This window comes from Phoca vitulina, unplaced genomic scaffold (assembly GCF_004348235.1).
Source record: "Phoca vitulina isolate PV1807 unplaced genomic scaffold, GSC_HSeal_1.0 scaffold65, whole genome shotgun sequence".
Lineage (NCBI taxonomy): Eukaryota > Metazoa > Chordata > Mammalia > Carnivora > Phocidae > Phoca > Phoca vitulina.
Window position 1 is genome coordinate 3,642,134 of NW_022589768.1, and position 22,112 is coordinate 3,664,245.

Below are 22,112 nucleotides of genomic sequence, written 5' to 3' on the forward strand. Positions count from 1 at the left end.
TTTCTGCCAAAGTGCTTTCCCCAGCAGCCCTAGGCCACGGTTCTCCGACCTAGAAGGCAGGCCCCTTGATCCCCCTCCTTTCTTAGCTGCACCCTTCGCTTTACTAATTCGGGTACATGATACCTCACACTGTCCTATGATACGTGATTATTAATTTTAAATAGAGGGGGGAGGAGTTACACAACGCTTTTAATGTGTATTTGAATAAGCGAGTGAACAAAAAACAGGCATATTACAAACCAGTATTATAAATACAGTAATAAAGTAATAAACTTAAGTGGCAATAACTAATAGAACAACAGGAAGATATGAAAATATGATAAATATAATAATTTTGTACATGATCTTTAAATAAAACCCTTTCTTTATCATTAAACACATGAGAACAAGCCACCATATGAAGTCACCGTTTTTGTAGATGCAATGCAGGCCACCGTATGGGCCAACCCAATGCTTACCTTTTACTGTGGGTCAGGTATTGTTTCAAAAGCTTCACAGATACTCCAGGAAGCCTCCTGGATCCTATGAGAAAAGGATTATTATGGCCGTCAAGGCTGCGTCACGGCTGAGGAAACGGGGGCATAATTTCCTGCCGGAGAAACTTAGCAAAGTCACACAGCTGGAAATTACTAGAGCCTGAGTTCAAACCCGCAGAGGCTGGCTCCAGGGGTAGGCCCCAAACCCAAGGCATTATTCTTCAAAAGCAGCACTCCGATGAGCAGTGAGCTTCCAACCTACTCCTTTGCCACTTTCAGTCCAAATTCGGGGACAGATGGTGGAGCCACACCCTGGAGGGCAGAGCCTCTGGGCTCAGCAGCAAACGGCGCCCCCGGGCAAAAGCAGCAAGGCACAGCTCTCCCGGGACGAGGGCAAACACGGTTAAGCAGATACAGTATCATTGCCCTCCAAGAACATCTCTCCTGTCCATGTGCTCTTTGTCAGTTTTCCCATCAGGAAAATGGGCATGTACCCTATGCACGCATAGCAGTGGCTGTAAGACCTAATTAGCGCCTGAAATGGGTGTCAAGATCCCCAGCTAGAGGTGCTATAATAGGGGCAAAGGATTCTCTCATGAGTTCCAGTTTTGCATCCCATGGCCCGATCCTCTCTGGGCAGGAGGTGGTGCCCCGTCTTGTCGAGATCTGATCTCTCAACGCAACCATGTGTTTTCTTTCATCCAAATGACTGTGCTCATCTCAGGAGCAGCCTTTAATTTTCTTCTTGGAACCGAGGACCATCCTTACTTACAGCAACAAAAGGTCCCTAGGACGGTGAGGTAAGATTTGAATTAAGATACCTTGGCATATTCCACTCCCTGGCAATTAACGGGCAGGAGGTTTTCAGGAGCACCCACTCTGTTAAGAGCACGCTTTGTCTCATGACTGCCTGTCTATCGTGCTGCCGTCGCCGTGGTTCAGCAGCCCCCAGCGGCTGGCTCTCTGCAGGGTGATAAGCACGTGGACGTCGCCGCTGGGACCTCGGAGAGCGCAGCCTCATGGGGAAAGCCGTGTGGCTCTCAGACCTCATTCTGCGTCGCTGACATCAGATCCGGAGGGGCTGGCTCTCCAGGCGGCCCTTTCTCCCGTGTCTTACTGACCCTCACCTGCCTTTTGGCCACTGCTGTTCATTAGCATCTCTCTCGGGAGAAGAGAGAACAGGCAAGAAGAGCCAACTTTTGCTTGTCCGTTTGGCTCCTTGTCAGCAACTCTGGTAAATGTGTAATCTGATGGAACCACGGTCCAAGATGAGAATTTGGACTCCTTCCCTCTCTCTGCCCCTTGCCAGGCATGTGAACTCCTGTTGAAGCTTCAAGTCCCAGCCTTCCCCAAGGCCCCCAGGCCAAGTCAGAAGTTAGTCACTCCCTCCCTGGCTCCTGAGCCCGTCTCCAGCACTGGGGAGCACTCAGCACAGGGTGCGGGTGATCCCCAGGCCCTGTCTGCAGGCCGGTGGGCAGGGGGCTCGTGGTCTTCCGTTAGCTCCAGCCCCACACGTCCCGGGCCCAGGGCTTGGCACAGGACTGGGGTGTGAGAAATGTGTACTGAATGAACACATAAACCCAAGTAGACCTTCTTTACCATTTCCTCAGAAAATCAAGAGTTAATGCTTTGAGGGTTTTTCCGGGTCTGTGTGCATGCGCATGTGCTCATTTGTTTGTTGTTTTTAAGAAAACTACATAAACTACATCGCAGAATTTCTAGAGTCCTTGATTCACCTCATTCATTCGACAAATGTCTGTTGACGACGACGTGTGATGTACGAGTGCCGTTTTAGGTGCTGGAGAAAGAGACAAACCCCCTGCCCTTGGGATGCCCACATTCTCGGGACGGTATTCTTTCTCACGTACTGACTCTCCCCCATAATTTCCGGCTTTATGTTCACCTCTCTAGTCCTTTTCCCTAAAGACAAGGAACCATCTGAACCGTGTCCACCCCATAAGCAGAGATACCCAGGGTAGCCGTAGGTAAAATGGCAGGCACCCCTTTTTGCCCTTTTGGGGGCCCCCGAGAATCCATGCTGGTAAGTAAAAAGCTGTTTGGGAGACCAGATGTCAGGAGGAGGCAGCAACCTGGGACAGGTGACATGACAGGGAAGGGTCGTCACCTCCTGCCCTAGGAAAGACTCGGGGGCCTTCTTGATGTCTGGGTCTGAGCAGGGAAACAGGAGAGTAACCCACGTCCACTTCCGCCTGAGTCAGGTCTTTACGGGGAAGAACGCTGAGTTTATCTAAAGTGCTGTGAATTCCCACAGGCTTCGGCAGACCCGTATTCCAGCGTAAGCACAAAAACAAATTCTACAGCCAAGTGGATGACTGGTGATGAGCCACAGGTATGTATTATCACGACTGTTGCTCTCCCCGAGAATTCTCTCTGCGAGGGGAGAGGATCCGCCCCCCAGATGTGATGTTCAGCCAACTTTTTAGCAACGGCTTTTAGTGCTTGGTACTGACACAGGGACTGGCAGAGAGGTGGATCTGCACCGTCCAAGTGTGTACTGCTCACACCTAAGGGAAGGGGGATGTTACAGACGAGGGCGTCCCTCTGGGCTTGCCATTCTGAGGATCAGCTTTGAAGCAACCAGAGCCATGATTATAAAGGGAGATCTCTGTGTGGACAGGAAGGCAATCGTTTTTTGATGAGTCTGAGTGATGATTGAAGTCATTTTGGCTTTCCTGGTGTCTGGGTGGAAAGAGAACAGGTGCATGCCTTTGCCAAAAATGACAGCCTAGGAGTTCTATGGACGCCCCGGGAGACAGAGTCCTTTTGTGCCCTCTGTGAATTCCTCGGAGGCTGGGAGGTCTGCAGGGAAAAGCACTGGGGTGGGGGGAGGGGGGCAGAGTTCTCCAAGCCTGGTTTCTAAGCAATCGGTGGGAACAACTGTTGAGAAATGTTTCTCCGTCGCCCACGAGAACTACATACCAGGACTTCTGCTTCAGAACAGTATTAGCTGCTGTTGGCCAAATGAGGGATCGTGGGCACACAGACGCTTTCTTGCGAGGCCTTCGGGCTTCCTCTACCGTGTCTCTGTCCTTGCCTTACGTCCACCTCTTTCCAAGTGACATCACACATGGCTGTGAGCAAGTACGCATGCCCATTCCTCGGCTTCCATTAGAGCAGGCAGGATTCCTGCAGAGGCTTTCTCAGTGAGTTTAGAACATTTGGAGAAAATCCACACTCAGGGTGTTCTATAAATGGGGGGAGGGGAGCAGGTGGGAGCCGTCGGGGTGGGGGGGGGGCGCTCCTGCAGGCTGCCTGGGCCCCTGGGGAGCCAGACCAGGAGAGAGAGAACCTGGGGACGAGACAGGGTTCCCCAAACGGCTTGCATGCAGCTGCATTCAAAATGACTCAAATGACGCAGAGCTTGAGGTGTGCACTCGGGCGCCCGCGGGCACACGGGCGGGGACAGGGAGTTCCCGTCCCTCGGAGCCGTTCAAGTGCAGATGTCGCAGGCAGCCTCGGCTCGGAGCTGACACATCCCACGGCATGACACCTGTGCCGCGCGGTTCTCAGGAAGGGCTGAGGGTGTGCATGAGGTCACTAAGCTCTGTGGCTGCCTAACCAGCCTCGGCCTGTGTCTCGGTGACATACATCTGCTGACTGGACGGCTCAGTGCCTCGCGCGGTGAGCTGACGGGTGGGCCATGCTTGAGAGCCTCCTGGCATGTGCCCCTGCAAGCATTCTTCACTCTTGACTGAAAGCATATGCTGTGCACAATCAGGACAGTGTTCGCATGCGGGTCCGAGGAGGCTTCCTACACATCTGGCTGAGGCCGGCTGAATCACTTCCCCCCGGGAGGGTAGCTGCCAGCCCCGTGACATCTGGAGAGTGGCAGGAAGTGTCTGGATTCATCCCAGAATGATTTTTATCTCCACATGCTTTTCCAATTTCATCAGGGCCTCCGCGCTACATTCCGAATGACATGTCCACATTTGCCACGGACAAGAATGACAGATGGAGAAAAATCATCTCTGACCCTTGAAAGCCGGTCATGTTCTATGAGGTAAGAGCTCTGGGGCACAGAAGGTTCTGTAGGAGCAGGGCCCAGAGATGGCCTGAAATATGTAAGTTACTTATGTATGTTGGAGCTTCTGGAAATAAAAGTCCCCCTTCCCAAACTACTGGTTTTTCGAAGCAATGAAAAGGGCATTTAAAATTTTCATTTTTCTTTCGTGTTAAAAGGCATAACTTGCATTGAGTAAAATGCACAAATCTTGAGTGTACACCTTGGTGACTGTTTGGTTTTTACACACGGACAAACCCCACAGTGCCACCACCCAGACCAAGGGGTTAGGACTCTCCCAGCTCTCCGGAAGGCTCCCTGTCTCCCCTTCCCTGTCATCAGCCCACCGTGCACGTCCCCACCGTCCCGGTCTCTCGATCACGGTCGAATAGTGGGAAAGGCATTTTTATTTTGGGGTCTTGCTGCTTCACAAATACACACCATACACAAACAGCAGCAATTTTGCAAACTGCCACAAATTTGCACAGGGGACCCGAGTCAAGGTTCAGATTAAGGGATTTGGTGACACCCGCATGCCACGGCACCCAGAGCCGATGTTTCACAATTGAGGAGGAAATGGTCCCGGAGGGAAACTTTGTCTCTGGAGATGGGGGAGAATTCTCTCAGCTTGTTCTCGCTTCTGAAGCCCTACTGGGGCCCAGCGGCTGAACTCGTGCACCTGTGAACGGACGGCCACATGCCTTCAGGCTCTCCCCGCTCTGAAGGACACCCAGGCCTCGGGCCCAGAGCCCCGGCTCTCCTCCTTGCAGCGCCCCTCCCGGGTCTGCCTCCCTCCCGTCCAGGAATGAGGCCCTCGTTGGAGCTTGCTCCTCTCGGGAGAAAACGCTTAGTCAGACCCAGAGCTAGTCGCTGCAGGCCCCACACTGTCCTCAGGAAATACCACGAGAAAGGGCCGCAGGAGAGAGGATTAAACCCTTCTGAGTATTCCAGTGCCCCGTATCTCCGTTCTGCAACTGTCCTCGGTAGACTTTGCCCGGTCAGCTGCCCTGTCTCAGGAGTAGCCGTCACCCCGAGGACCTGCCCTGCGGGACACTGGCCTCAGTGCACCTTTTCTGGAGGGCTGGACTCTTTGCCACTCTACTTTCATGGTTAGATTTGAGGGCAACCACTTGGAAGGATCTTCAGTCACATTTGGGGGGGCAGGAGAAGGGGGCGCTAGGCACAAGAAAGCTAATGGAAGAGTCCAGAACAAGAGCCATTTTTGCCTGGGTGCGACACTGACCGTCAGTGGGACCTGGACGGGCCACAGCATCTCTGCCCTCCATTCCCCATCTGCACGAAGCAGTCCATTGATTTAAAAAAAAAAGGACTAGAGGCAGAGCTGTTTTGCTTAGAGCAGAGGTGGGGGAGGCCCGCTGGGAATGTGGCTGCTAGCAATGTGGGCTTTTGAATGAGTGCTTTCCTTAGCTTCTCTGACTGTAGAACAAGGAGCTGAATTTCCTTATGCTGCCCCGAGGGCCCTGGGTGTGTCTGGCCGGGCTGACGACAGGAGGCCCCTCAGCTATCCTAGAGAAGAGGTTCCTTCCATGAGTGCTTGGGGCAAAGGGCACGTCCGACAGGTCACCGCACCTGCACTCACAGGAGGACGTGGACACGGTGGGACTCAGTAGATAACTTTGAAAACCCCCACTAGGAGGGAGGTAAGATGCTTTTCCATGTGAGGATGGTGGACTTTCCTTCTTCGTGGCCAAGTTCACTGTCTGTGGAGTCCAACTGTGAGCACAGGGACGTCACACAGACTCATGGTGTTTGGGGAGCTGGTGTTTTGGCAGAACTAGAGCACATCCCAGGAGAGAACACCCGGGGGGGGGGGGGGGGCTTCTTTGTTGCCGCATCGTGGGGCCCGCCCTGTCAGACCGATCAGCCCTTGCAGGCGTCCGGTCAGCACGATGGGCTCAGGTCACTGGGCGGCTGTCCCCCTTGTCCAGAAATGTTCTGAGAAGGCTCTTTTTCAAGACTGTCAAGATAGTAGGAAGAATTACTGTGTTTGGTCTTTTTCTCGATTGGGCTGGTCTCATCCAGGCACCTCCTATTACTGAGAATTGAATTCATCGCAGCTTCCAGAAGAATCAGTGTGTGTGTGTTCCTATAATGCGAATGCTCGACAACATGGGGCGTTCTGATGTCCACGTCCCCTTCTGCATGCTGAGGCCCTCAGCTCTATGGGGGAGAGAAAAGTCTCGCACGTGCTGTTTGAACCTCGTCTTCTTTTGTCCTCGCCTTGGATTTACTTCACCCAGGTGTCCTTTTCTGGATCCTATGTCGTGCCATATTCGACACAGATTGTATGGGGAGGTCCCCCCCCCCCGTTTGTGTTGTTGTCAGCAATAATGATGGCTGTGTCTCTGTACCCGCAGGTGCTCAGAATCTACACTGGAAGCACATCGTCATCAACACAATTCATGTAGCACTGGGTAGCCCTGTCCCACTGGCTACTGCACAGACCGTGCACACACAGTCCCGCCCATGCCCCCTGTGTTGTGCCATGCACACCTTGCCCAGAAACTCTTTCCCTTCAGCAGTCCGCCTCCCTGACCGCCGCCGTGGCCAAGAGGGGTTTTTCGGTAAAGGGAACAATTTCCAGGCTGAGAACAACTTTTTGAATGTCGGCCCCACTGTGCAGACATCATCAGTTTCAGCGAGCTTCCCGTGGCAAGGCCTTTCCAGGATTTTGCTGCTTAACTATTTCACAGCCACACAGTGGGGACGGCTGTATTATTAAAATGCTCTGTCTGGGGCTGTCCCTCGCCCACCCGCGTCCCCGGGGGTGTGGGACAGTGACTTGTATGTGCAAGAGATGGTCCATGCATGAATGGATGAACTTGGCATCTTTGAACTTAAACCACGTCTCTATTTCCAACATACTCATCTTTGATAAAATAAGCTTGGGTTCAAAAGAAAGCTGCATCTGAAGTGAGGTTTCCTTACAGGAGAAAAAAAAAAAATTGCCATGCATGCATTTTAACAATGGGGATGCTGGAATGAAGATGTGTTTCCCACCCCTGAGATTCTTCAAATCATTTTTAATGAGGTGGGTTATCTATAAATAATGTCAACTTCTGTTACTCTCCTCCTCCCATTTCCTCCCCCCTGAGATGTCCTTTTATCCACCCCATCCACAACTTTGAGTATCTAATTATGTCTATTATCCAAGACCCACATTCCAAGAAGCCCCCCTTAATGTCCCTGACTCCCTTCATTAAAGTCTCTGTGGCTTCTACAGAGTTCTGCCCTGCATTCCAGCCATGTGGATCCTCGCCCAACCCTCTTACTCTGTGCTCTGTGGAAAAACTCCTGGAGAATAGGACCAGGCTCTCCCCCGAGAGATTTTTTTTTTTTTAATTAAGGTATAATTGATATATAACATCATCAAGAGCTTTGCACATGGTAGGCAGTCAGTGAATATGCAGGAATGAAAGGTTCCAATGGGAACCCTTTTGTGATTCAGAAGTGATTCAGATTAACTTTTGGGAACACGGATTTCGATTATTACCACCTTCTATTTCCTCTTTTGCGTGTCCAAAAATTAAGCTATGGAAAGTAATCTGCACATTCACTTGTCAATCTTTACACATATATCATAAAACTTACCTTTGCAGGTTCCTAGTTGGACTATTTATAATAGCCCAAAGCTGGAAACCATCTAGATGCCCATCACTAGCAGAATGGATAATAAATTGTAGGATTTCACACAACAGAATACTACAGGGCAATTATAATGAGCAATCTACCACTGTAGGCAACAATTTGGATATATCTCATTAACACAATGTTGAGTAAAAGAAGCCAGGCACAAAAGAGTATAATCTCATTTAGGTAAAGTACAATGAGAGGCAACACTAGTGTTTGCTATTAGAGGTCAAGATCGTGACTTCCCTTGGAAGCGTAAGGACTGAAGGGGAGCACGAGGGGAGGTTCTGGGGTGCCGATAGTAAGCCACTTCTTGATTTGGGTGCTGACTGTATAAGTTTTCAGTCTGTAAAGATTTACGGCAGGTTTTACCTGTGACACAGATACCTCTCTCTGGGCATATCTCTGCCACCTGCACTGTCTCTGGAGAGACTTCAGCCTGGATCCTTCTTTCCATGTCAAGGGTGCAAAGGTATCAGGAATTGGGGCACCCGGGTGGCTCAGTTAGTTGAGCATACAACTCTTGTTACAACTCAGGTCATGATCTCAGGGTCGTGAGATTGAGCCTTGTGTCAGGGTCCACGCTGGGCGTGGAGCCTGCTTGAGATTCCCTCTCTCCCTCTCCCTCTGCTGCTCATGCACTCTCACTCTCTAAAAATATAAATAAAGAAACAAAAGATATCAGGCATCGAGCTCTGCCACCATGACAGTGTACCTGTGTATTAGTTATCTACTGCTGTGTAACAAATTACCCTTAAAACATAGTGGTTTTAAAAGAGCAACTGTTGGGCGCCTGGGTGGCTCAGTTGGTTAAGCGACTGCCTTCGGCTCAGGTCATGATCCTGGAGTCCCGGGATCGAGTCCCGCATCGGGCTCCCTGCTCAGCAGGGAGTCTGCTTCTCCCTCTCCCACTCCCCCCTCTTGTGCTCTCTCTCTCTCTCAAATAAATAAAAAAATAAAAATTAAAAAAAAATAATAAATAAATAAAAGAGCAACTGTTTATCATCTTGGAGCTTCTGCAGGTCAGGAATCCAGAAGCAACTTAGCCAAGCAGTCCAACTCGGATTCTCTCATGAGGTTGTAGGCAAGATGTCAGCAGGGGCTGCAGTCACCTGAAGGCTTACCTGGGTCTGTAGGCTCCACTTGCAATAGGACTTAGTGGCATGCCTGTGGGAGGGAGGCCTCAGCTCCTCACCATGTGGCTCCCTCTGCAGGATTGCTTGAGTGTCCTCACAATATGGCAGCTGGGACCCCCAGAGCAAGTGAGAAGGAGTGCAAGGAACAGCCTCGGTGTTTTTTATCACTTAGTCTCAGAAGTCCCACTTCATCTTTCCTACCATATTCTATTCATCAGAAACGAGTCATGAAGTCCAGCCCACACTCAAGGGGAGGGGAATTAACGTCCACCTCTTCTTGAAGGAGAAGTATCAAAGAATGTGTGGATATATTTTTAAAACCATCAAAGTCCCTCTCCAAAACACAAATTATTTACATTCTTCCCATATGTAAAAGACAGCCATCCCCTTCCAAGGCCACCAAAATTCTTGCCCATGTGAGCATTAGCTCAAATCCCAGAATTTCATTATCTGAATCAAGTTCAGATGAAGGGCAGGTGAAGCTCCTCGGGTATAGTCCTTGAATACACTTCCTCTCACTCTGAGCTAAAGATACCAGTTATCTGCAGCGTCCCCCCCACAACACACACACCCAACATACAGTGATGGGACAGGCACAGGGCAACCACCATATAGATGTACCTGTTCGAAAGGGGGTAAAAGAGGAGGCACCCAAAGCCACTGGCCGGTAGTGGTCCTGAAATGCAGCTGGGCAAATGTTGGAAGTTCCCTGGCTAGGATTCAGTCCTGTGTCTGCTCAGGAGTGATTCTCATGGCTCTTGGTTCTACTTCTGAGTGTGTCTTCCTTTTCCATGAAAGGTGACCTGTGTTTGCAGCTGCATGATTTTGTTTGCTCCTTGCCAATGGAATTCTGGGAGTCCAAAGACCTCTTTTCGTGTTGTACTATCTCTTTACATTTCAGACTAAATGTGACTTTTCTGTCTTTTTTTTTTTTAAGTAGGCTCCATGCCCAACGTGGGGCTTGAACTCACGACCCTGAAATCAAGAGTCACATGCTCTACCTACTGATCGAGCCAGCCAGGCGCCCTGCCTCAAATGTGATTTTTTTAAACCAAAGTGAACCTGGGGTACACAGCCTCTCTCCTGAGACACAGGCTCTGAAGTGAATGTGGTCCTCTATTTCAAACTGGTGTGTGGCCACCACACCCAACAATCTCTCAACCTGCCACTAACATGCCCATGAAAACAGGGGAATATATATTTTTTAATTCACATTGCTGAAAACTAAGACACCCCTTGCCCAAGAAAAAGACAAAATCTCAGAGAAACCGATATTAAACAATAAGGTGGACAGAGAAAAAATTTCATAAACTTACTGTCATTTTTTAGCTCAGGGAATGATCTGGTTTCACGTCTCAAAACAGAGACCAGCAGAAGAAAAGAAGGGGAGAGATCTGTAGCTTCCTTGTCATCACCAGAAACCCAGGCAGCTAGCCCTCTACCTTTTGGGCACTGTGCCTGCCCCACCCACCCCAGCCAGTATGACCATCTCTACACGGAGAAGGGCCACCCTGGCAGAAGGAGGTCAGGCAAATGGTCACAGATACTGGATATCCTGAGATGTGGTCCCCACAAGTGAAGCAGTAGAGACAAAAGAACCTGGGTAGCAGGGCATGCTGGGAATTGTAGTTTTTGTGTTCTACAGCAATTCAGAGTATAAAAGAAACTAACCCAAGCACAGGGAAATTACGATGAGCCCCAACACCAGCTAAAAGAGATGAACTTCTCAATAAAGTACAATTAAATACAAATGTGAACATCTTTTTCGTGAAGAGAATCTACATTTTGAAGAAGAACAAGAACAAGAATCTGCATCTAAAACCCCCAGACTGAATCTATAAACAAGAGAAACAGAGGAGAGGAATATTTAAATATCAGCTATCAACACTAACAATGGAAGAAGTGTGGATGAAAGAAGATTTTGGAAGACTAACAATTTATGAAATTAGAACCTGGATATATATGTTTCAAAACACTAGACTTCGGCTGGAGGAATTCATACACCTAGAAAAGTCAAGAAAGTGTTACTAGCAGTTCTCAAACAAGTATGCATCAGAATGACCTGGAAAACCTGTTAAAACACAGTTTGCTAAGCTCCACCCCTCCCCCCAAGAGGTTATAATTCAGTGGGTCTGGGTGAGACCTGAAAATTGGCATTTTGAACAAGTTCCCAGGTGATGTGGAAGGTCTCAGGACTCCACTTTAAGACCCACTGACGTACTAGAAAGTGTATTATAAAATTACTATGATTGATGAATGGTTAAAGAAAATGTATATCCATACAATGGAAACTATAAAAAAGGAACAACATATTGATCCATCCTGCAACATGGATGACGTTGGGAACATCATGCTAAGTGAAAGAAGCCAGACACAAAAGGCCACATAGTATATGGTTTCGTTTATATGAAAGATCCAGAATAGGCAAATCCGTAGAGACAGAAAGCAGATGAGCGATTTTCAAAGGCTGGGATAAGGAGGAATGCAGAGGGATGGTAATGGTATGGGGTTTCTATGGGGGGTGATGAAAATGTTTAGGAATTAGACGGTGATGATAGTTGCACGACCTTATGAATATGCTGAAAAACACTGAATTCTACATTTTAAAATGGTAAATTATATGGTATACAAACTAGATATCAATTTTTAAATGTAACCAGAAAGCTTACCAAAAGAAAATATAAGTGGCTCTCTACATATTCTTGGGGTAAAGCTAGACACTAAAAATGAAAAGATCATAGATTTGACTCCATGTGTCTAAAAAAAAAAACCTTGAAGATAAATAGTAAACTTCAAAACACTATTTGCAACAACTATGGTAGCACCAACAACCTTACTCTTTCAGACTTCGCAAATTATTACAAAAGAAAAAGACAAACACCTACAGAAAAGTGGACTAAAGAACTTGTAGTTCTTAAAAGCTGAAATACACATGGCTGGAAAATGTACTTAAAATAGTCAATCTAATTACCTATCAAAAATAGAAGTTACACTAAGATCACTAAGGTACTTTTTTTGCCTAAAAAATTGGCGAAGAATTTTAAAAAACAATCTTTGGTAGGTGAGAGTCCAGACTTCCTGGAGCGGAGAGGGGCAATCTGGCAATGTGCATCTCAAACCTTTAAAGTGTATGTATACTTATGTATCTTTTGATCCTGCAACATCACTTACATGATTTTATACTAGAGAAATAGTTAGGGGCACCTGGGTGTCTCAGTTAAGCGTCTGACTCTTGATTTTGGCTCAGGTCATGATCTCAGGATTGTGAGATCGAGCCTTGTGTTGGCTCCGCACTGAGCGTGGAACCTGCTTGAGATTCTCTCTCTCCCTCTGCCCCTACACCCCTCTAAAGAAAAAAGAAAGAAAGAAATAGTTAAGAGTGCATCCAAGCAACTCTCCTTCAGGTGGTTGATCAACACCCCGTTTAAGATTTCCGAAAGGAGCTGTGTGTGAAACAGTGAGAGTTGTATTGAAAGATGGTCCGACTATCAGATGAAATGGTCCTCAGCCATTAAAAATGATGTTGTAGAATTAATATTTACTGCCATGGAAAGATGCTCATGATATACAGTCAAATGGAAAACACAGGTTACAAAATTATATATCTAGTAAGCCAAGTGTTTTTTTAAGCTGTGTCTGTGATACAAAAGATCCAGAAAGCCATACACCTGGGGTTACAGAATGTCTCTGGGTGATGAGAGTAAGATGGGTTGTTTTTTTCTTTCAAGCTGTTTTTTTCTGAAAGTACTATGCAGTGCTTTTGTAGTAAGGAAACAATTTGCACCTTTCTAAAGGAATGTAATGTAAAATTCAAGGGGACACTCCATTTTCTGCGATGACACTCTGATGTACAGGAAATGGAAACCAGGAGCAAAGCGTAAACTGCAGAATGAGGCAGAGATGCCTAGGGGCTCCACTCTTTCTGCCATATTCTTGCAATAATATTCCCTCTGCTGTATTCATACCTTAAAAGTACACGATTCTGCTAACCACAGGCACTCTGCTCTTGAGGAAACTCGGTAACTTCAAGGAGAAGGTGCTTCTTGAAGAACATCATACGTTCTTAGAGAAATTTTTATTTCCCTAAATATTTTATCTGGGAGAGAATTCAGAGACCCCACATCACTGAGCAGGTAAGGACATCAGACTTGAACACCTTAGTGGGGGCCGTCTTCACCTGCAAGAATAGCTAGCTGCGGGCTCCACGCCAAGTGTGTTCCCTGTATTAACTTACTTAATCCTAACGGCAACCCAATATGCTAGGTACTATTATTATCCCCACTTTAGAATGAGAAACTGAGGCACAGAGAGATTAAGCCACTTCCCAAGCTCACAATATTCAAATCTAAACATTCTGGCTATGAAGTCTTTTTTTTAAGATTGTATTTATTTGAGTGAGAGAGAGAGAGAGCATGCAAGCAAGGAGCAGAGGGAGAGGGAGAAGCAGAGTCCCCACTGAGCAGGGAGCCCGATGTGGGGCTCCATCCCAGGACCCTGAGATCATGACCTGAGCCGAAGGCAGATACTTAACCCACTGAGCGACCCAGGTGCCCCTCTGGCTATAAAGTCCTATAAGACTTTTTAGAGTCTCTTTAACAATAACGTTATACTTCTGGGTCCGAACAAACATCTTGCTATTGTCATTTGGGAAAATTTCTTTACCTTCTCATCAGGCTATGATCACTCTTCCCAAGAGGGTCCGAGTAGCCCTAGAGATTTCTTGCCACTCCTGATCCTGAAGACACAGGGTTCCTTGGACCCCCTAGATCTGCTTCCCTGTTTCCCAACCCCATTGCCTCTTGGGTTCACATCTGGAGAGCAAGATAGGGGTGGGCAACCACTGGGTTGTTGGCGTGATGGATCCTCATAGCACCATATCCTCAGGGGGGGTTAGGGTTTGCAAGTCATGTCCTAGTTCCTTATGCTGGCGGCAGCATGCCGGGCACACGGAGATCCAGATCCTGTTCGAAACCCCAGGCATGAACAGTGCTCTTGAATTTTCAGGTAGTTATTTAGTTACAAATGGGGCAGGGAGCAGGGGAGGAGTCCACCTGGGATGCATGGAAAAAGGGAGCATGTTGTCTGTAGAGAATTTTAAAACGATAACTAAACTAGGTCTATCTGCTTATTTGTTTGCCTTTGAATTGACACAAAGTCTGGTTTTTTGTGTGTTTTTTTTAAGATTTTATTTATTCATTTGAGACACAGAGATAGAGAGAGAGAGAGAGCATGAGCAGTGGGAGAAGCAGAGGGAGAGGGAGAAGCGGACTCCCCGCCGAGCCAGGAGCCCGATGTGGGGCTCGATCCCAGGACTCCGGGATCATGACCTGAGCCGAAGGCAGACGCTTAACCATCTGAGCCACCCAGGTGCCCCACAAAGTCTGTTTTTTATCATCTCCATGCACCAAACATTCTAAACAATGTCAGTGATAAAAGACCGCGATCTGGTGGACTGGACCTCTCCCACGGACACACCCCCCCCCGCCCACTCCACACACACACCTTGGCATACTACAGCTTTCATTCGTAGCTTTTCTTAGGGTCTGCTATTTTATTTGTGAGTCATTAACCCTCACTGGGTTCTTGGTACCCCAAGTGGTGGGGGAGGAGGATGGGTGAGGGAGCTGGGTGATGGGAGGGAGGGAGGGGTTGGACTTGCCTTTAAAGCTATGTCTCCCTCTCTTCCCCAGTGAAGGCTGTCTGGGAAACAGGAGCTGGGAAACCAGGCATGAGGCCCAACTCCGACTCTGCCCTGAGGGCAGACATTGTCCCCAACTTGGAGTCAGGCTTCTGCTGGGAACAGGGAGTGCCTTGGAGACCCAGCCCTGATATCCCAGCTTCTGCAAGACATTCCCTGTGCCCCAAGGCAAAGTTAGTCACTTCCTTCTCCAGCTCCACAGCACTCTTCTGTACACCCCTTTGTTAGAGCACTGGGCACACTGGAGCCCCCAGATCACCCCACTCTGCAGGGAGCTCCCTGAGGGCAGGCACTGACTTGTTCATCTGTGTTCCCCGCGTTCTAACCGGGGGGACTGACACCGAGCAGACGCTCAAAAAATGTTCAGTGACCCCAAAAACAGAATCCCACGCTGTCTTCATCTTTCCCCCCATGAAACGTGTCCGCTATCAGTCGGTGATTACTAGGGTCCAGGGTGAGGCATTATCCATTCATTCATTCCGCGGAAGCTGGTTTATTTATTCTTATGCAATGATCATTACGGTAGGGCGCTCTGTCTCTTTACTGTCATTGATCTGAGGGATTTCATTTATGGAAGACATTCAGTGGCAAAGCTGATAGAGCAATAGCGACTCAGGGCCAAGTGCAGACGTTTCTGGAAGGAAATGCAGACGTGCCAGAGGGAAGCGGACGCGGTTCCTGCAGTCTGTGTCCCGGCCGTCCCAGAGGCCGGTGGCGATCAGGGCTTTGCTGGGGCCTCGGTGAAGGACAGGAACGACTTCCCAACCACGGGTGGGGAGGAGCCGGGAGGGAAAGGCGACGGGACGCGTTCAGCCTTGTCCGGGCCACACCCAGTTTAGTCAACGACTTCTGAACCCCGAGAACGTAAAGGAACACAGTGGAGCTTGGACCTAGGGCTTCAAAATAAAACTGCCAACCCAGGGCGCCTGGGTGGCTCAGTCGTTAAGCGTCTGCCTTCGGCTCAGGTCATGATCTCAAGGTCCTGGGATCGAGCCTCACATCGGGCTCCCTGCTCGGCGGGAAGCCTGCTTCTCCCTCTCCCACTCCCCCTGCTTGTGTTCCCTCTCTCGCTGTGTCTCTCTCTGTCAAGGAAATAAATAAAATCTTTAAAAAAAAATAAAATAAAATAAAACTGCCAACCCGCTTGTGCAGCAAAGCACGAGCCATCCCTCTTCCAGGACGGCAGGCAGCACCCCCGGCCACCAGGACGGTCTGCGAAGGGGAGGGGTCCTGCAGAACACCACACGGGTCTGCGGAAGGGGCTCCGGGCCGCCCGGTCTGCTTCCTTCCCCCCGCACAGAGGAGCCCGCACGGTGGCTCCCACCCGAGCCGTGTCAGCAGGAATCCGTGCGAAGAACTTTCTGCCAAGATGAAATTCAACCTCCACGGGCCTGTGCTGGGGCGGCATGTTAAAATACATTTTTCGAGGCACCTGAAATGTCAAAGCATGTAAAATAAATAAAAGCCAATTAACAGTCGCATCTGGGGAGATAGCCCTGGGTGGGGGGGAGAACGAGATGGAGGGGGAGGCCTTGGGAAGCACCCAGCTGATGGCTTTTGCAGCACTTCCTGAGGCCCAGCTTTCACCGATGCTCAGAACCTTCCGTGGCGTCTCCGGGAGCATTCACAAACCCATACCCCATGGGCCAAATCCAGCTCACCCCATGAGCTCAAATTTGTTTCATTTGGCTCGAGTGGCATGTTCTTTTTTTTAAAGTTGAAAATCTGCTAATAGGACGCGTGCTTTCCAGGCGACCGCAGTCCTCACTCCTCCCAAATGTCTTACAACAGGCTGGTCATGTGACCTGCGGGGGCCTCCTCTGTGGGCATCCAGGTCTGTGACCCCTATGCTCTGGACTCTCAACCCTGGCTGCCCATTGGAATATTCCGAGGGAGCTTTAGAAAATACCCGTGTCTGGGTCCCAGCCCTAGAGAATCTGATTTAGTCTACCTGGAGTACAGCCTGGACTGCAGTCTTAAATTCTCCCCAGGTGACTCTAATGTGCAGTGAAATTGGAGGAGCCGCTGCTCCTGACAGAGCCCTGATCCAGGCTGCTTTCCATCAGGCCCTGCTTATCTCCAGACCGACCAGTTCTCTCGACCACCTGGTCGTAGAAGCACCACCTCACCCAGACCCTTGAATCTGACCTTCTCTGAAAGGGGTCCAGGCCAAACTCCCCAGAGGATCCCTAATGCCTTGGAAGATAATGATCCCTTTTGAAATGATGACTTTAGGGCCACTTTTCTAGAGCTTTTAATAGTTGGTGACTTTAACCACAGGCGCATTCAGAATCAATCAACCTATATTAGGCATGAAGCACTTTCTGATTTGACTCCTCATCTTAGATCTATAACAACATCATGAAGGTATTACTCTCCCATTTTACAGGTGGGAAAATGGGGATACCTAGCCCTGGGGCCATAAAAACCCTACTTGGTAACTCTGGCTACAGTTGAATTTATTTTAATAAACACTCAGTGTTTATTAATATGCAGTCTGCAGAGGGCTCTATTCCAGAACAGCCCTAACGATTGCTTACAGCCAGGATGTACGCTGATGGGTCGGTGCCTGTGCCACACTGGTCGGTAAACGTCTGCCCTTAGAATTAACGGACATATATTAGGCACCAGGCACTTTGTCCGATCACTGCTGTTGCTAGATCCACAACAAAGGTGAACAAGGTGCGGCCGCCATGTTCGAAGGCTCATGCCTCGAGGGGGAAGTAGATGCTGCCGCACTCACAACGGGGTATGTTGCACAATCGAAGAGGGTGTAAGCTGAGTGTGTGAGACCATCAAGAGGGCAGCATGTACTTCGACCTGCAGACACCAAGGAAGGCTCGCAGAGCAAGAGATATTTAGATCGGCATCTTGAAAGATGAGTAGGAGTTTCCCAGGCAGAGGAGGGGGAGAGTGGGTGGAGGTAACTTGCTAAGCAAAGGCATCGAGGTGCCCCACTGCCCAGCGTGTTTGGAAAACTTGGCTTTGAGTCAGGAAAAGAATTCCAGATTCCCTTGAACGTCACTTTATCCTGCTTACCTATAAACCTAATGGTTCTGAATGGTCTCGATAATTTTTTTCAGTATGTGGCCCATCGAGGTGAGTTGCAGATGAGTTTCCCAGCTGCAAAGACGGAGCTCACGGCCACAGCATCTCTCTTCTGTTACCCAGCACCCCTCCTTTTCAAATAGCGTTCCAGAAATCTAAAAGTGACCCTTATCTCCAGCAGAAAGTAATCTCTTTTCCTCTCTCACTGTATACATATATATATATATATATATATATATATATATATATACATACACACACACACACATAATTAGCCCACTGGCGTTGCGAATTACCTTACGTTGGCTAATTCCAATGGCAGCATAATTTTAAAAAAATCACAGGAAAAAGATGGAAATCCCAGAAAAAGGAGCACATAATGTAAACACTAATACTCGGGATATTTGCTTAAACTCGTCTTGGGACAGAGCCTAAGTCATTCCACTGATCAATACACTCACATGAATGTCTGTCATTCCTCTTGTCCATGTCTCTTAAAATCCACACTCTGTCGCTTACCCTGGGAAAAAAGATTTTTTTCAACGCTGTTGAATTCAGAAATTACGGATTTTTATATTCAAGCCCCGTGAGTTATCTAAAGGCTTTATTTGATCTGATTATGGCTCCACCTTCTTAAGTGAATGCATCCTCAGAAGTAGCATCGCCTTGTCCGAGATCAGCCGAAATGTCTGTGCATGACCCTGCACTTCTCCTTTCCACGTGCATGTGTGTTAGCCCGGAGCAATGTACATGACTTTGATATTCTTCAATATATGCAAGCTTAATTACAAACTTAGGGGCCTAGGGTAGGTCAGCCCTTCATTATCATTAATGAACCTTCTTCATCTGTACTGAGAGACCTCTAATTGGGTTTATTTCTTAAAGTAGGCATGAAAGCATCCTTCAGAAGTATACTTTGCCAATCTACTTTGTGGGGTAAACCTGCTAATCCACGCAAGCTGGAGGACCCGCGGAAGATAAATAAATTTCATGACATGAGCTGGTTGAGGAAGCCACAATGAAAATCCACTACATCACAACATATACTTGGTTCATTAATCTGTAAGTAGAACCTGGCCTTAATTATTCATGATAATAGCCCTTAATATACTAGTTCGCCACAGCGTATTTTGTATCAGTAATGGAGGTCTCTGTCCTTTACGAACTTATTACAACTGTCTGCTATTAAATCTTCATGGAGAGGTGGGGTAAGAGCCTGGCCAGGGTTTTCATGGGAATGTCATGTTCGAAGCGTAATAACCAGGCTTTACTGTTCTGGAGAGACTTTCATCCTAAGGATCTCAAAGCGCTTTACAAGCCTTCATTAGTGCCAGGAATACCCCGAAGGTACCCTGGTTTTACTATCTTTGTTTTATAGGTGAAGAAACAAGACCCAGGCTGGTGAAGTGACTTGCCCAAGGTCACAAAACAAATCAGCCGGACATCTTGCAGGGCTCAGGCGGGTTTAGGTGGTGACTGGTTTTCTCCCGGAGAAACCACTTGAGTGTCTTTTTGAGCTAAAGTCACCGTGGCCGTGGCTGTCAGTGTGTGGGTGGCCCCCCCCACCTGGTACTCTGGCACGTTCCAGGCACTTAACAGACCCTCGGTGCCTGCTGAAGGGAGAGACTAACAATCATCTTGCTGGTGCTTCCGATGATTCAAGATGCCTTGTGAGTTACTCAGACTCTTTTTTTTCACAATTTCTGTCCCACTTGGTCTAGCTTATGGGAGAGTCCTGCGAAGTATGCTAAATATGCCACCCCTGTTACTTTCACATCACACTAAGCAGAAGTGAGTGTTTGCAGGGTTTTGCTCTTAGGAAGAGACAGAGAGAGATTTCCATCCCCCATATTATAGGATATTAATACAAGACCTTCACTCAAGGCAGGCTCTGCTGTTGTTTTGGAGAGTTCTAGATAATTAAGTGGTAGGTTCTCCTGCTAAGTCCAGCTATACTTTCTAAACCCTCAAGCTTCGAGAAAATGGAGAAAGAGCTTTGAAAAAGGTATTTTTTTTATGCCTAGTGACATGTAGACTACGGATCCTACTTTGAGGTTGGTGAGGGTGGATCTTTTTTGTTTGTTTTGCTTTAAATGTGTGTATTTGAACCCAGCTCAGATTTACATTTAAGACATTTTTAAAAGCGTCCGCACTCCCCGTTGTGTGGAATGCCAGGAAACGGGTTCATTCCACGAGGAATGAGCTTTCAGCTCTGTCCTTTGTGACAGATTCCAGAGCGTCTCTACCTTCAGGCAGGCGGGTCACCAGGCCGCTCCGGTGACCCCCCCTAACCTGTACCAGGCTGCCGGCAAGCACTCCTGTCAGCTCTGTTTACTCTGGCAAGACTGATGGCATCCAGGTGGATTTCCCAACCCCCGCGCCTCCTCACTCCGCCCCCACCGCTCCTCTCCGACCCACAGCCCCGCGGCCTTTGCCAGTTGCAGAGATCCCCGTGCAAACCCGGGCTTCTGGCTCGGCTTCTAAGGCGAGCAGGCCCGAGGCAGGGCGGCCACCTGAGTCCTCCACCCCCTCCCCCCCGACCATCACCCCCTGCCCCAGCCCCAGAGTGTGTCCTCTGGCCTCTGGGAGAATGTGCCTTTGTGCTTGTCACTGCCCTGGCTTCTCCCTGGATAAAATCACTGGCCTGGGAGGGCTGTGCTGTTAGGCAGATAATCCTATAAAGCATCTGGAAGGGCCTGGTCAGGAGATGTTCAGCTCAAGAATGTCAGGAGGAGATGGAAGGGTGCCGGAGACGGGCTCCCGGCTCGGGCCGAGGGTAAACAGGCTGTTTCCTGGTGCACGCAGCCTCGGGTCGGCCGGCACCCTGGGCTGGTGATTGCTGCTGACCTTCAGGACTCAGGATCACCGTGACTGTTAGGTACTGAGAAGTGTTGTTAGGCTTTCCCGGACGCGCTGAGCACTAGGGTGTCGACCACGAGTAAGGCTCCGTTCCCCGGGGAATGTGTGTGTGGAGGTGGGGAAGGAGGGGGGCAAGTTAAAAGATAGGAAAGCAAACGCTAAACTCCATGCTACAGAACCCAGAAAGGGAGTGGAGAGGGTGTCCAAAGGCACAAAAGGGACGGGGACATGGGGGGTGGAAAGGAGAGCATACCTGACAGAAGAGCAGAGGTGTGTTCAGGGACCGTGGCAGAGGGATGTCTGGTGCGAGGGTTCACATATGGGGGTGGGGGGTGAGGGGTCTGGGAGAAGAGGGTCTTGAGTGCCAGGCAGAGGGGTTATTCAGCAGGCAAAAAGAAAAATGTTCTGGAAGGATTAGCCAGGAAGGTGGGAGACTGGCATGATCCAGGCGGTGTTCTAGAAAATTAATCTGGCATCAGTGTGTAGGTGGAAAGAGACTGAGAGCAGGAAGCCGGTTGACGATAGGAACCCACACATGATTTGATAAGGCCTGCTTAACCTGTTCACAGTCGAGAGCCTTCTTCAACCCCGGAGCCTCCACACCCTTCCATGGTGACCTTCATTCATCTCTCAGGTCTTGGCTTAAATGCCACTTCTTCTGCGGAGACCTCCCTGACTGACCCCACCTTAGGCAGGGTTCCCCAAAGCCCCCTTGCTTTGTCACAATGACCTCATTGTGTTTTGTGTGTGGTTAAAACAACAACGACAAACACCACCTAACATAAAATTTACCATCTTCACTATTTAAATATACAGCTCAGTCATGTTAAGTAAAATCACCATTTTGTACAACAAGCACCACCATCCATCTCCAGAACTCATTTATCTTGCAAAACTGAAATTCCGTATCCATCTACAGCTCCCCTTTTCCCTCTCCCCCAGCCCCTGGCCACCACCCTTCTGCTTTCTGTCTCTGTGAATTTAACTACCCTTAGGTACCTCATATAACAAGTGGAATCATACAGTACTTGTCTTTTAGTCTAGCCAGTGTTTGGCTACTTCACTTAGTGTAATGTCCTCAAGGTTCATCCATATGATAGCATGTGACAGGATTTCCATCCTTTGTAAGGTGAAATAATATTCCATTCCGTAAATATCCATGATAGATAGATAGATATAGATAGATAGATCATATTTTGTTTACCCATTCACCCATTCATGAA

The 22,112-nt window shown here is 48.6% G+C and overlaps 1 long non-coding RNA gene across 1 annotated transcript in view; it reads left to right on the forward strand.

The window, feature by feature from the left end:
• The window catches only part of LOC116624234, a 115,291-nt gene extending 94,127 nt beyond the window's left edge, over positions 1–21,164 (forward strand). The window contains exons 3-5 of the long non-coding RNA XR_004297855.1: positions 2,749–2,826; positions 4,391–4,497; positions 18,919–21,164. This is a non-coding gene — a long non-coding RNA (uncharacterized LOC116624234). The remainder of the gene's footprint in view (positions 1–2,748; positions 2,827–4,390; positions 4,498–18,918) is intronic.
• Positions 21,165–22,112: the final 948 nt, after the last annotated feature.